We start from the raw sequence: 223 nt of genomic DNA on the forward strand, positions 1-223 counted from the left end.
TCCCTGCTTCTCTCCACCCACCAGTCTCTGTGTCCTTTGCCCAGAGAGAGAGAGAGAGAGAGAGAGAGACTTCTGGTGGATAGTGAGGCCCATTGTGCCAGTGAGATGTTTAGTGAGTTTAGTTGAGTGAGGCAGACACAGAGAGGAGAGCTGCTGCTGAAGGACTAATCACTCATCACTTAGTATGGTCAACTTGGAGATGTACTAACATAAAGTCTCAAGA

General features: G+C 48.0%; 1 protein-coding gene across 1 annotated transcript in view; it reads left to right on the forward strand.

The window, feature by feature from the left end:
• The window catches only part of efr3bb (EFR3 homolog Bb (S. cerevisiae)), a 33,737-nt gene that overhangs the window by 3,733 nt on the left and 29,781 nt on the right, over nt 1-223 (forward strand). The window lies entirely within an intron of this gene.

The sequence above is a fragment of the Monopterus albus genome, unplaced genomic scaffold (genome assembly GCF_001952655.1).
Source record: "Monopterus albus unplaced genomic scaffold, M_albus_1.0 scaffold9.1, whole genome shotgun sequence".
Classification (NCBI taxonomy): Eukaryota; Metazoa; Chordata; class Actinopteri; order Synbranchiformes; family Synbranchidae; genus Monopterus; species Monopterus albus.